The sequence below is a fragment of the Trachurus japonicus genome, chromosome 22, assembly GCF_045865225.1.
Source record: "Trachurus japonicus isolate A0001 chromosome 22, Traja_1.0".
Classification (NCBI taxonomy): Eukaryota; Metazoa; Chordata; class Actinopteri; order Carangiformes; family Carangidae; genus Trachurus; species Trachurus japonicus.
The window spans coordinates 16,132,562-16,146,408 of record NC_140928.1 but is presented as its reverse complement, the minus strand read 5'-3'; the positions used below and the strand labels follow the sequence as shown (position 1 = coordinate 16,146,408).

The following is a 13,847-nucleotide window of genomic DNA, read 5'->3' as shown; positions in this document are numbered from 1 at the left end:
TCATTTGCCTAATCATTAGCCAGAAAAACAATGATTTGCTTTGATGACGGTCCAGGACACTGGCATTGAACCAGTCGAACTTTTGAGTGCTGTCCATTCTGTATGGTAAAAGCCTGTCTTGCAGACTGTATCAAGGTATGCACCAATTTGATAGCATCATCTGTTGGAGATTGTAAATGCCTAAATTAAAACAACTCAGACCATTAGCACTCACCATCTTCTTCACAAACCTGAATAAAAAAGTGGAAGTCTGAATAAAACCAGGGGAAATACTTCAAATATAGAGAGCAATTTGCAGTAAGCTTTGAATATACATTTTGAATTAGGTTTAATGTTAACAAAACAGAAATCTTTCTGTTGTGTAAGACACTCACAGCACAATTCTGTGACCAGCCTCCCAGTGCATTAGCTGTAGATGAGGCAAAGTGGAAGCAATTTATCATTTCCGTTGTCATTCCGCATTGGTGCCTTTATCTGAGCAGTTTGGTGAATTTGTGAGTGGAAGTGAATGTGCTTCTCGAGCATGGACTTTGCTCTGACGTACATGCTACTCTAAATGCTTGTAAATACTCTAATTGGTCTGACTGAGAGGAGGAAGATCTGCAGAAAACTATTCAGGACTAGATTGTGACTAGAGTCTACAGCCGTGCTTGTTGGAAGTGCACGCAGCACACAATGCTCGCTCGTGATGACAATGCTAAGACCCTGACTTTCGGCAGATATACTGTTACCATGTTCACCAGTTTAGTTTAGCTTGATATTTTTTAATCATCAGCACTAAAAAAAGTGCAACTGAAGCTGATTGGCATGTGATTAGTTTTGCAGGTGTAGCAGGGCAAAGTGTTCCCATACTTATCTATACTCAGCAAAACTAAGACGACACTGAATATTAAATTGATGGAGAGATCATCAAAGATACAATAATGACTAGAATTTAGCAAGAGATGAATTTACAGATGGACATTATTTTTTAATGATGAGCAACCTTCTATTATATATAAAAAAAAGATTTTATCGAAATTTTAGTTTTCATCTAAAAAGACACTAGAACTGAACATTAGTCATTGATGACGGCAGTAAAAGACTAAAGATGCAGAACAACATTATCTGTCATAAAATATCAGGTCTCTGCATGACTCATGCACATCACATGGCACCCAGCAAGTTCCCATGACAGAAAAAACAATCCAACACTCTTGATTTCTGAAGCTGCATGGTGACAGACTAGTAATCTGTCTGATGCATGCTGGGACTTGCCGTTCCATAGCTGTGAAAGTGACAAGGGATACTGAGAATAGATAGATGGATGTACAAACCACAGAGCTGATCCACAAATGGGGACACGATCACAAAAACAACTAACCGTGCTATTTTGGACAAAGTCTCTAGACATGGTGTGTAAAAGACGTCTGAGACTTTACACGTGACATTGCATTCAACATGCTAACCAGCATGACCAATAGACAATAAAAGAGATGGTCATAACTCAGCGGGTCATTGCAACTTAACCCCTGTGATGTTGTCCGAACAGTGACTCTGCTGTTCTCTGATGCCTGTAAGGCAAGGTCGAACAGGTCAAGCAGGACAAATCAAATTATTAAATGGACAGTTTATTAAAAGTAGTTAGGGAGGATAATGATGGAACAGCAAGAGGGTCATGTAGCTGAATAGCAGCTTTGCTATCCATCAGCAATTATGAAATAAAAGCAGCTTTGGATAGATTCCCGTACACGGAAACTGGGAAAATTTAACAGTCCAAAAAAAAAGAGAGGGATTCATCCCCCCAACAAATATTAACAGACAATTATTAACATAAAATAGTTAACAGTTTTTGGGGGATTCCCACTAAAGCTCACATTTCCTTTGTACTGCCTTGTTCCATTTTTGTCTTGTCCAGTTTGGATTTCAGACAATGAGGGGACAAATAAGTCAGAAAAACATGAATACATTCTGTTCTATGAAAAAGAGGGAATGATAAAAGATCTGAATCATTTGCCTATTAGCCAGAAAAACAATGATTTGCTTTGATAACGGTCCAGGACACTGGCATTGAACCTCACCCTTTGAACACAGTCAAACTTTTGAGGGCTGTCCATTCTGTACAGTAAAAGCTGCTGTACTGTACTATTGATTGTAGGTAAATTAAGTTCAGGGCCGTGGTTTTGTAATGAAAGCAGCAGATCCTTAGCTGCTCTGGAGAGTCATCTCAGTGAATACTCTCAAATAGAAAATAGTCTGGGCCAATTTGCCGCCGAGAGACCCGACCAATCTTCTCTCCTTCTCCCACTGTCTCATCTTTCCGCCCTGAGTTCACACCGCAGTGAAATGTGTGGCAACAAAAAAATCTGGATCTGTTTACAAAGCTGACTGGAAAATATGCAAGTACGCTTGTCAGGTCAAATAACCCTGAAACAACTGCAGCTTCACCAGGTCTCAGATCTGTATTCTGATGACAAGACCATGCATTTTACATTTTCATCTGTCAGACCATCTGCTATCCGCTATTTCTGCATGGCTTTTCAGCACTCTCTGCAAATCATGTCATCTGCTCATGGAAGTACAGTAGCATATACCCTGATTAATTAGAGCATAGCCTCACAATGACAATGCTAACAAGCTGATGTTTGGTACTCTATAATGTTTTCTGTCTACATTGACAACAAGAGCAATCAAAATTGAACCAGAGATATAACCAATTTTTTATTCCATGTACTCGCCTTGCATAACCTGGTACCTACATTACCCACAGTGCAACTTGACCAGTTTTACTTGTTGTGCCTGCTAAGCCGCTGTCATATATTTCACCTCATGGCTTGGTGAATCTAACACTTGTAAATTTGGGGGAGTTACTCCTTAAAGGATCAGCAAAGTGATTACATTTCATCCCGAGGGAAACCAAATGTCATTGCAATTCCACTGAAAAACACAAAATATCACCCTCATTAACTAACCCTAACCCTAACCCTGGCACAACAAGGAAAAAAATGACCAAACTCCTTAGAATGAAAACCAAGTGGAAAGATCAAAAGACCCACATCTGTGAAACCAGGCTACTAAAAACAAGAATGAAACCATTGCAGGCCACAATTAACACTCAATGAAGTTAAATCTGTCTTTCTTGCAACAGCACCACAGCTCACCTCTGGAAACATTTTACGTAACATGATATGGAAAGATGTTGGCTTTTTGTGTGACACGCAATAAAACGTGGTAGAGTAATAATTCTCCATTTCCAAGTTCTGTCGTCATGTGCCGAGAGTGAGAGTGAGGCTTCGTCTCACTCTCCAACTTCTTAACGAAGCCCTGATCCCTTCAAATCCCTCATTCCCTTCCAGGTCTTACCCTTTTTTCCCCACTGGGAAATCGCATGAAGACAGCTCAAGTGATATACCCAAGATCTAAAACATCCAATGATTCTTTATTTTATTTTATTTGTTTATTTAACAGGGACAGTGCACATGCCATACCAAGTTGGCTATAGCTAATTTTCATCTGTAGTCCCTGAGCAGGAACAGAAAACATGAAGTGTTACGAAATCTAACACTATAGTACAAAACAAATAAACACATATGAATACAAACAAATTTAAAAACAGCCTTTTCAGACAACAACAAACAAAGTTTCACACTCTTAAAACACAACAGCAACAATAAAATCACAATGTTAAGACACGACACTAACAAGTGTGATTGAGTTGATTCAAGCCATGATTTTGTCTTGGATTTAAAACCAGTAAAAGGTGCTAATCTCTTAAAGGTGCTAATCTCTAAACCAGTAAAAGGTGCTAATCTCTTAAAGGTGCTAATCTCTAAACCAGTAAAAGGTGCTAATCTCTTAAAGGTGCTAATCTCTAAACTAGTAAAAGGTGCTAATCTCTTAAAGGTGCTAATCTCTAAACCAGTAAAAGGTGCTAATCTCTTAGCACCTTTGGCAGCATCAAGATGAAGACAGATGGATGATTAATGGGAGATTGTACGGAGGCCCTGAAAGCTCAGTGCACCGCAAATTAAGAAAACACATACATGCCAACACACTACAGTCCTACTACACAACAAACACTACAAAGTAGGGGGGTTGGGGGTGCCATGAGGGGCATAATCCTAACCTTATGTGTTCTCTTTTGCATATATGCAATAGTTTAGCAGAAGTAAGCGGAATATTTGTGTTAATATAAGTCTTAAATAGTTATATCTTCCGACGGCAATAGTGTTTGGTCTGAAACACGGGTCTGTCAGTCACTCTGCTGTAAACCGAGGAGAAAACTTTCCTTGTATCCTACAACCTTTATCCAATGAGGAGAGAGAACGGCATAAAGGGGCGGTCCTCTCTGTGTGTGCAGCCAAGGGATGCGCGTGAATGTGGTGACGTAAGGACGAGGGCGGGGACTGCTAACTCCAAGTTAGCCAAAACGACCGGATCGCTTACTTCTGCTTTAATGTCCTACCACAAGGAAAATGGTGGTTGTTAGGTCCAGTCAAGCATCTTTAAATTTTACATTAAAATGATATAATTTGTTGTGATTGGATGAGTTGTCGTGACATTAGCTCACCAGGGAGTGTGCCCTGTGCTGATCCCACCCCAATAAAAATGAACTAAGAGTTACATTATTTGTTTACACTTATGTTTAACGTAGCAATTGGGCGTGTTTGAGCCTTTAATTGCTTGCAAATGTTTAATTATGAGGACATTTAAGTGTGTCTCCGAGCCTCCTTTACATTAATGAGGGTGTCTGAATGAGGAAAAAAAAGAGCAATACACGCTGAGATAAAACAAATCCACTAAACATTCGTTCTCCACTGAGAACAGTAGCATCAACTTCTCAGTAGAGTGTACGGCGTGATCAAAGCACCATTTTAGACATGAAAGGTGGCTCTTAATGGTGTGTCTGTCACTAAACTAAATCCAAAGCAAAGCTTTCAGAGACATTTAGTCAATCAGATGTCTGAAAATTGGCTGGGGGAAAGCTTCTAACTCAACAGCAACTGGTTAGAGCAGTGTTTTCTTGGGAAATAGCTGGTATGACCCAGGTGACACACAACTGACTGTAAAATTACAGCATCAGCCAGTGCTCCCATCCATCATTGTCATTTCCTGGAGCTACTGAGGTAGGGGCAGTAAATACATGGGTAGATGATGCACTTTTATATGCAGTCAATCATTCACAAATTGTTTCCAATGCAGCACTTTGTAAAGAGACACAGGCACAGAGAAAGCAACTAGAGAGATAAACACAGAGATTCAGTGACCCTGTTAGCCAGGGGGACATACAATAGCTAAACAGGCCACTGCAAACACAAGCTCGACACAGCGCATGACAATTTGAACATGGTTATTGTCATGGAGAGTTGGTCCTCCAGGGTGGAATATAAATAGTACCTTTGACAATATGCAGAGTATAATCGATTAGTTATGAGTCATGTCGCAGCTGAGATTTATGAGTCATGTCGCAGCTGAGATTATGGTATTTCAGACAACTATTTGTCTGGCGGTATGTCAGAAAATCGTCGGAGAGATCAGAGAGTCCAAAGGAAAACATCATTAAGGGTCTGAGGGAAGTTACAACAAACACATGGAGAGCTGGGAAGTTGTACATTTTGTGAAATACGCACATTTGCAGGTGAAGTAGAGCCCATAGAGATGCAAGAAAATGGATTAGTCTGGATAATCAAACCCAAGACCCAGACTGCTACTGCTGAATTGTGCAAATCTAACTTAGATTACTGTATAAATCAGGTCTTTAGAGGAAATCTGGAATAAGTGTTCTTTTCCCCACTAGAGTAGATGCAGTAGTTAGAACTTATACAAGGGTGATATTGATCACTTGTACGTTACTTTTGATAAAAGCAAGAATATAAATGTAGATGTACACATCTGGACCTCTGTCCTTCCACAAAGAACTGAGGCACATAGGCACTTATTTTGACTTGATTGTTTGTTGCACATGAAAGCCACAAAACACAAAATCTGCTTATTTCATCTGAGCTACAGTCCAGCAGCAGTTGGCTTCTCTTAACTGCGGCTGTAAGAAGCAGCAGAGCAGCTTCTCTTCCATCAGCAGCAGAGCTGAAGGCATCCTCACCACTGTTGCCATATTGACTGCATTTAAGAAACACTGATATTTTGGCTTGACTTTCAGATGTTTGCGGCGAAACATAAGAGTTGTAAACTGGTCTCTTCTCTCCTCTGCACACACCCAGTGAAAAAGAAGAGACACACCACAGTAAATAACATAACACATAACACAAGTGAAGTTCTCCCACTGAGCTGAAACAACTGAAGCTGCACATAAATTAGTAATAACATATATGAAGTATTGTTGTGTTAGTAGTGTAGTGTTATTTTTTTTTCCTTTGTTGGTTTCTTGGGGGGATGCCCCTGAATTGCAGGGGAAACACTGTGCAGCTGTTTTTGAATATTCATTCAACATGTGCTTTGTCACAAATCACATTACCCCATAAGCTACTGGGAGTGAAAACATACTATAATCCATGATCATTTTCTCAGTTGCTTTGCGGTCAATTATGGCTCTCTAGTCCGTTTCTGCCTTAAAACATATAAACATATGTCTTCTATGTTTTAATGATAATATAATCTAAATTTAATTTTCTTTTTGGGATCAATGGAGTTCACAATGCTCTAATTCAATTCTTGTCCATGCATACTGCAAGTTATTTGGTTTAAGTGAGTTAGTTCTTATTGGATTATTGCCAGATGTTACAAAAAGACAAAGAATGAAAAATGAAAAAAAAAAAAAAATCTTAAAGGGACATAAGCACTTTACTTTTTCAGTTTTCTACTTTTGCTTCATGTGAACGATTGATTCAAATATAGAGATGCTACTCAAATGCAGCATTCAAAAAGATTATCTATGTAAAGGCTTTACAGTCTGTACAACATGTAACAGTTTCTCAAGACTGGGTTCAGGACACCAGGGCCACCTGGTGAGCTGGGTGCTGGAAATATTTATAAATGGCAAAAAAGTTGTTTTTTTTCTCCCTCCTTTTTTAAATGCAAGGGACTAAAATCTCTAATCACATATGTACTGGTCACCTCCTGCTGGCTGTCCTTTTAAATTCTCTTTTTTTGTGTGTTTGTTTTATCTTGTCTATTCATTGATTGCACTTGATTGCACTGAAGAACAGTTGAACAGATTGTCATTGTATTTCTTTACAATAAAAAATGAAGGGCTATCAAAACTTTGATTGCTGAGTTTCTGCTAATTTTGGGGCCAAAACAGAGTGACAGGCCATTAAAGGTTGAGAAACTGTGCTTCAAAACCCTGATTTGGATTTGAATTAAAACTATAAAACCTGTTTAACAGAAAAAGTACAGAACTGTGTCCAATTTGCTAGTATTTCAAAATTCTGATAAAGTCAGACACACAATGTGCAGCTCAAAGCACATTAATCTTCATCCCAGAAGGGAACAGCTTGTTTATTTTGGTGTTTGATTTTCAGGCAGAAATGACTCTTATGAAGGCCCTTCAACAGGAAAAACATTAGTGTAATCAATTTAGTTTGAGGTTTATTTTTTCAAATGCAGTGTGTACCCATTTAAAGTAAAACTAAACCCCCAGCCTAAACTTTAAACATATTGTTATTCCATTTCATGTTCCATCTCTCATCTGCCTGTCAAACACCACAAAACGCATTTGTGCTCTTGTATGTGCTCAGAGGCTTGTCCAAAAAAAGCAAACACTGCTCTCACCTCCAAAAACCTCAGCGACTAAGTTCCAGATGCACACATATTTGGAAACATTTGTACATACCAGCATGTCTCTGAACCATAAATCTACTTTCTACTCTAATTTTATGTCAATCATCTGCAAGGTCATTAGACAGTAGAGGTATTAGGCATGTAGAGGCAAACTCAAAACTCTCTCAAGACCCTCAATTTAGCCTTAATGTGCTCAAGAGGTTTAATATGGACAGATAAAAGAATAAACATTTAGGCAACTTGGGAACAATTGCCGACAGAATTCATTACTACTGGAAATTGAAACAAATCATCAGCCTTTGCTCAAGGTTATGATCACAGTTGATTCAATTGTGTTAATACAAAAACTTCAAGATAAGATATGACTGTGAAAGACATAATGACAGACCTAGCAAGCCAAAACTAGCTCTACAACATCACAACACTGTTGGCTGGAGAAGGATCAGATATACGTACATCAACCTGTCGCAGCTCAATGACAGTGTAGGAAAAAGCAGCACAATGTATAATTTTCAATAACCAATCATCTTTCCAAACATAGAGTTTCAGCAGAAATCTGTTTACAGGCCTTTGAACAAAATAACCACAGGACTGTGTGAGGACAGCACCAGAAACCCAAGATTAACAGACAAATTATGAACGCACAAAAGGTTCACAGCCTTAGTGCTGTCATAAATCTGCACTCTAAGTTACAGAGTGAAAATATTACATGACAGGAACATTTTATCAGGAACCCTTAGAGAGTCCTCCTTTCTGACAGTGAAGTTTTATGCTTCTTTGCTCATCTCCCATAGGGCTGCTCTTAAGCACTTATACTTTCCTGCACACACTCAGCCAGGCTGGTTGAAGTACAGAATAGTAGGCTACAGAACTTTTTATATGGCACCTAACTGAATAACAATGTGTTCAAGTGAAGACTGATGACATTGGCCAACTAATGGTGCAAAAATACAAGAAAAAAAGTTTATAAGGGTGGTGAAAACCTAGCAGCTGCATAAAGAAACAATAGCAAATCGAGTTATATTATTCACATCTTGTTGGTAAAACACTTGTTACAGGATATTTCAAAACACTGTTCTAAAACCACTCCCTTGTTCTAAGACAATGAAAAATGAAAAATTATTTTCAGGCAAGATTTTTCTTTTTTCATTGAGGGACTTTATCAGTGTGCCAGACCAGAAAAGTACAACCGGGAAAAAAAAAAACATATATATACAGTATATAGCCTTAAAATACATTAATGCAGTTAAACAACAGTATATGCCTCTAATAACCTCACAGGTACTGGCACACAATTTGGTACATGATGTGAATAAGCAGTACTGCAGTACTCTTTCCCCCCTCTCATCCATAATCCATTAAGTCACACTCTATCCATTAAGCTATAGCAAGCAGAGAAATAGTTCTGTAGTCCTCATGCAAAAGAAAACTAAAGGTACTTCTTATCTATTCAGTCCCACAGCTCTTTGTCTCTGTAAACCGAGGACAAGAGGTTCATTTTGATTGAGAAAATGGCTCCATTATACAGTATCAGAGGATTTATAACAACTACATTACAACTGTACAGCACCATACTATGTCCATCTTTGTTGAGATGCAAACGTCTCTGCACCAGACACACTTCTGAAGACCCATTCATGTGCAGTGAATCAGGCTTTTGGTATTTCCAAAAGAATTAAGTCCAATAACTCAATTTATGATTTAATTGGTTGCAGCTTGGCTCCACTTAGCTGGTATATGGTACCGGTATGCAGCTTTTCCTCAGTCGTTCCTCTTTCAACAAAAACACACTGACTTTCAGACACTTCATGTCTGTTTCCCTCCCTTCCTCTGACAGCCAGATATGGATTTAAGCATTTTAATTCAAGGTGACTTGGGACAACTTAGCTAACATGGGAACAGAGCATGTGATCTGACTAAAAGCGTGCAGTGATAGCGATGGTGAAAAGCTTTCACTGCATTAACATGATGTGCTTTTGCCAGATATTTTTCATCTCTCAGAGGCAGGCTACACGCTTGTCATGAAACTGTACAGTATGTTTGTAATGTCAGACACAGGCAGAAATAAAGTTGCCACATTTACAAGTACTCATCTGATGCTTTTCTCAAAAGTGACCTATAGTGAGGGATAACACAAACATACCTAAGCACTTATATATACTAAATACTAAACTAAATATTAAACATGTTTGATAATGCAAAAAGAAAGGAGATGAGTAAATTTAAAGGTTTTAAAGAGATTCTTGAAAAATTGATTGACAGATCATTTGATACAAAAGCTGGAGCCCAATAACCACAAAGTCTATGTTGGAATTGCTGTCTAATTTGTAATGCTACAGTTGACATAAGTAATACTCATAAATAATATAGGCTAATGCTAAAATTTCATTCAGTTATCTGGGACATTAATTAAAAAGGATTTGTGACAAAGGTGTATCCAGATATTAACTCAGGAAACAGAGCCACAGAGTGAAAGTGATATAAAATGCATTAGGTTAAAGTTTTAACACACTCTTAGCATCATCAGCACAAGTTATAATAGCACAATAGAAAGAAATCCAAACCTTTAAGGGAAAGTCTGACATATTGGCGGCCACATCTGTACACCAGATTTGAATCTACCTTATCATTTTTTATCTCACAGCATCTGGGGACATGGGGACACAGCTAGCCTAATGTCATGGAAAGGAAACAAAGTCTTAGCCAAATTGCCATATTTACACTTAGGACATATTTGCCATACATATCATTGGTTGGATAAAGGTGCTGCTAGTCAGATATCAGATGTGTAGTAAGAGGCCAGACATTATCTCCAAAAGGAGCTGGTGGAGACCAGAACAAAGCTAAAAGGACATTGCATGCTTTATGTACATTCAACAACTGGCACATAACACTACATGACTCTTAATGTTGCACTGTGTCTGCTGGATGTGTAAATAGGCAAAGGCTTGCGAACAGAAAAAACTTAGAAGCTGACCACTGTTGTGTTTACAGCTTTAAGTACTTTAAAAAAATCAACAAGAGTAGCAAAATCTCATGAAGTTTTGTTTATTATTTTGGCGGACCAGTCCCTTCAAATTAAGATATACATGTATGGATGTACAGGGTTACTCAAATAGCACTAATTTGATACATCAAGTGGATACATTAATAAGAAAAATAGCACATGTATCATTCAAAGCCTTGATTAGTGCAGTGAGCCAGAGCACAGCTGCACTGCAGGCATTAATTCCACAAACTGTCTGTACTGTGGCTGACTGTCCTGACATCTGTCTAGATAACATCCTGAGGTGGTGGAGTCTGAAGGGACTAAATCAGCTCAACTCATCTCCAACTCCCACTCAGTCTGAACAGGATGGTGAGCTAACCTTCCTCCACTGAGATCAAACAGCGGTGTCTATGAAAAGTGTGCACATACTTCATTCATAAGCTGTGTCTTTCAGTTCAGCATTGAGGCATAAATTAAGCCAGAACATCACTGTGACCAATCAGAGCCAGAACTGTCCTCTGTATGACTCACTGCTTTGCTTTATTGGACTTAAATGACTATCTGATGCCTCCTGATTTAGGACTGATTCTCTCTGGATGTGCTACAGCAATATTTCCGAAATATGGAAAAGTTTAAAACACAGGTCAAATATCTTAAATTGTTTCCTGGTAACAAAATGTTGATTGTCTGTTGGAGCTGAACAACTGCTAAGCCAATATGAGAACCACAATAAAAGCCTAAAAGTCGCTCTGTGATTTCCTTCACAGACCAGTGGCATCTAGAGGTGAGCTTACAGTTTGAATACCGCTCCCCTCGCCCCTATAAGCATGTAAGCATGAACCCATGAAAAATGTGGCCCTCTCCGGGGCCGGTATTAAGTTTGTCTACTTTGGGCTACAGTAGAAACATGGCAGTGCAGCAAGGCAGGAGGCCAACTTCCTGGTTGTGTCCAATGTTACTAACTCATTCAGTCACGCACTATTGAGGGAGATCAATATGGACTATGGAGTAAGCTCAGTGGTATAATGAAAAAAATACTTTCGGACACTATTTGGCTTATGAAAATATTATGGATAGATTCTTTATTGTCTATGCATGTAAATACACAGCAACAGTATGAATCGTAAATTTCATATTCCAGATCTCCTCCTAAATCCTAAATACTTGCCTTTTAAAATAGATAACATCCATTTTTCCTTTACCACAGACTTAAAAATATGTTCTTATATGTCATTCATCTTCTTAGCTTTGAATTCAACAGTCCCTCTAAAGTTATTCCCCACCACATGGAAGTTTAAAGACTGTGTAAAGTGAAATCTGAGGTTTGATTGGAAATATATTAAATAAGTTAGAATATGGTTGCTGAAAACAGGTGAAGAAATTTGCAAATATACAGTACTGAATTGTGGAGATTGCGGGCAAAACTGTTTCTGAGGACACAGATTTCTCAGTTTTTTTGGGCGGGACTAAGAGGACGCCTGATGACGTAATTAATTCTCCAGCTAGCTATGACCCCGCCCCTAACGGCTCGACTCCAGAATGTGTGCGCATAGAAAAGTTAGCAGTGGATACAAACTTAGCAGTGGGGGAAATGACACACAGTCCAGGCGAGGAGCTGGAGTGTCAGGCCCCGCCACTGGCAACGGGAGCCTTTACGGCATGTTCCCACCAAACGCGATGAAATCGCGCGTCAAATGAAATCGCGTCGCGCTAGACGCTCCAGTTTTGACGCTGGTCCAATATGCAAAAAACGCCTCGTCGCGGCATCGCATTTCTTCCACTATTTCATTCTCTCGTCGACCATGGCTGAGATAACCACCGTCGCTGCACTATTCCTGTCCCTGTAGATGGGAGAGGAACAGCGGTGCGGGTCTGTGGCCGCAGCGGAGACAGCTCCGTGACACTACTGTGTAACTGAACGCCTGTTGAGTGCTTTGGGACGGGGCGGCTGGCTCGCAGTGCCCGCTGGTTGAAAACAGCAGTGATAACGTGCTTTCAGGTCCGAATCTCCAAACCAGAAACGTTTGTAACAGCACCGGAAAAGCAACAGTGAATAGCTGTGGCTTTGCTGCAGCTAATGGGGATCTGAATAATAAACTAAACAACCAAAAAACTTCTAATATTGTCAATAGACTCGCGCTGACTAAACTGCCAAGGGAACACCAGTACGTCCGTACGTCAGCACGTCGGTGACGATCTCAAAGCTGATAGGCTGTCGCGGCACGTCTTCGCCGCAAAAGTTCAATTATTTCAACTCACGCGATGAAGCGTCCGGCGCGATGGAAGCGATTTTTCACGGCCAACGCGTCCATCGCTCTATTGCGTCCATCGCATCGCCCGCCGCGATGACGCGTCTAATCGCGTCTTTGCATTGACTTTACATGTAATCTCGACGCGCGATGAAGCGTCATCGCGTTTGGTGGGAACACCCCGTTAGGGTTATGCATTAACATCGTGGTGGTATTTGATTGACACAAATGTGACAAAGCTCAGCGAGTGGACGGGACTGCTGCAGCAGACACACCGCCAGCTTCCAGAGCTGAGAGAACTGCTTCATTTTGTCATGATTTTAAAACCTTATTTCACCTACTAAACACTAGCATTCAAATTTGGCAGGATGGTTAATAAGACATCTGTCTGTGATGTGACTAACTCAGAAAACAAATCTAGTTTCATTTTACACGGGCTTTAATGTCCGTGAAATGTGAAGCAGTCACGTCTAAAACCAAACTTCCCTCATCTCTGTGTTACTTTAAGAAAGAGAAAACTGGGGACAACAGTTGCACAGATGTTGGAAAATGAACAGGACAGAAACATTAAAAACAGCATGACCTTCACTTTCTTCTTTCTGTAGTTTATCTTTTATGCTGTAAATCAGAAATCCGATAGTTTAATAGAAAATAAAGTTCCCAGTGGACTTTGGGAACTATACTGATGTGGTCATCAGTTATATCAGAGTCTCTTGAACAAATGTCAATAGACCAAATGTCCCAAAAAGGAGTTACCAGCTAGAGGGTTGATGTGTGAGGCAATATGCTTAGTCTCAAATTGATGAGATTGGGGTGTGTAATGAAGAAAGGGGAGAGTCCAGGCTGGGAGAAAAGTTAATGTCTGGCAGAGGGAGAAAATATGAGACAGCTCG

The 13,847-nt window shown here is 39.7% G+C and overlaps 1 protein-coding gene across 2 annotated transcripts in view; it reads right to left on the bottom strand.

Annotated features, from left to right (window-relative positions):
- ltk (leukocyte receptor tyrosine kinase) overlaps positions 1 to 13,847 on the bottom strand; it is a 55,504-nt gene that overhangs the window by 33,471 nt on the left and 8,186 nt on the right. The window lies entirely within an intron of this gene.